Source organism: Panthera uncia (assembly GCF_023721935.1).
Source record: "Panthera uncia isolate 11264 chromosome A3 unlocalized genomic scaffold, Puncia_PCG_1.0 HiC_scaffold_11, whole genome shotgun sequence".
In the NCBI taxonomy this organism is placed as follows: domain Eukaryota; kingdom Metazoa; phylum Chordata; class Mammalia; order Carnivora; family Felidae; genus Panthera; species Panthera uncia.
Window position 1 is genome coordinate 4,619,794 of NW_026057578.1, and position 1,342 is coordinate 4,621,135.

Genomic DNA, 1,342 nt, shown 5'->3' on the forward strand with positions numbered 1-1,342 from the left:
GGTGGGTGGGTGGTTGGATGGGTGGGTGGATGGATGAACAGATGAGTTGGTGGGTGGGTGGGTGGTTGGATGTATGGGTGGATGGATGATGGATGGATGAATGGATGAATGGATGGGTGAGTTGGTAGGTGGGTGGTTGGATGGATTGATGGATTGATGGATGAATGGATGGATGGATGGATGGACGGATGGGTGGATGCGTGGGTAGATGGATAGTTGAGTGGATGAGTTGGTGGGGGGGGGGAGATGGAAAAAGATGGATGACTGGATGAATGGACAGATGGTGACTTGAATAAGTGTTAGAGCGGATGAATGAATGGTTGCTTGCTGCCATCTTTTAAAGTTATAATCGATGACAATGGTAACAGTGTAATGCCAGTTTAAAGCAGTGTATCCCAAAGTGATTTCCACCAAATCCCCAGCCCATGAGAGGTACCTCAAACTAAGCATTCGTACTTAAGTAGGTTTGCAAAACATTGCACATTATAACCCCCTTATGGTGTGCTCATGATGTCCATTAGCATGTAATAGCCCCGAGAACTCCTGCAGCAAGGGAACATGTTTAGTTCAGGGTATGTTGTTAAACATTGGCTGAAAGCCTTTGTGAAGAACTCACTCACAGAGCATCCCTCATCCAAGGTTTTTAAAGCTGGTTAACATGCCAAGCAGGTGAGTGAGATGGTGGAGACCCCGGGCTGGAGGCTAGCTGAATGTCTGCTAAGTGGAGGTTGGGGACCAGGGAGCCGCCTGCCCCGGCCCATCTTCCTTACTCCTGCACCCAGGCCGTTGCAGGGTGGGGGTGGGGGGCTGTTGTCTCACTTTCCTGAGCATTCACGACCCAAAACTGAGTCATCCCACTTTATCTTCCCTTTGTTACATTGGCAAGCATTCAGATGGTTTTAGCTGTAGCTACAATACAGCCGCAATGATAAAATACTGTCTATTCTCCTTGGAACAAGAGGTCGTGAGGAATCTGATCATTTTTCCTGAAGAAATCATCTTACATTTCAAACTGAAGACTCTCCAACCTCTCCAGTGGCTACAGCATACAAAAACTTAAGATGCAAAGGCTCAGAGGCTGCGCGAGAAACCTATCTGCCCCCCCTTCCCCACATCCCGTAAAGGGGGGAAGGCAGTCTATAGCCCCCGCCTGCAGGCACCGCTAGGGAGGGTCCTAACCAGCCTGCAGTGAAACAGCAAAGCTGGGCTTCCGCCCCCCCACCCCACCCCCGCCCTTTCCCTGCCACACGGACCTTGTGCCCCTGTAGCTTTGCCCACCCCACTCTTTCTGTCTGGATCACCTTTCCCCCACCCAGCAGAGTGGTCTTCGAACACCCCTTGG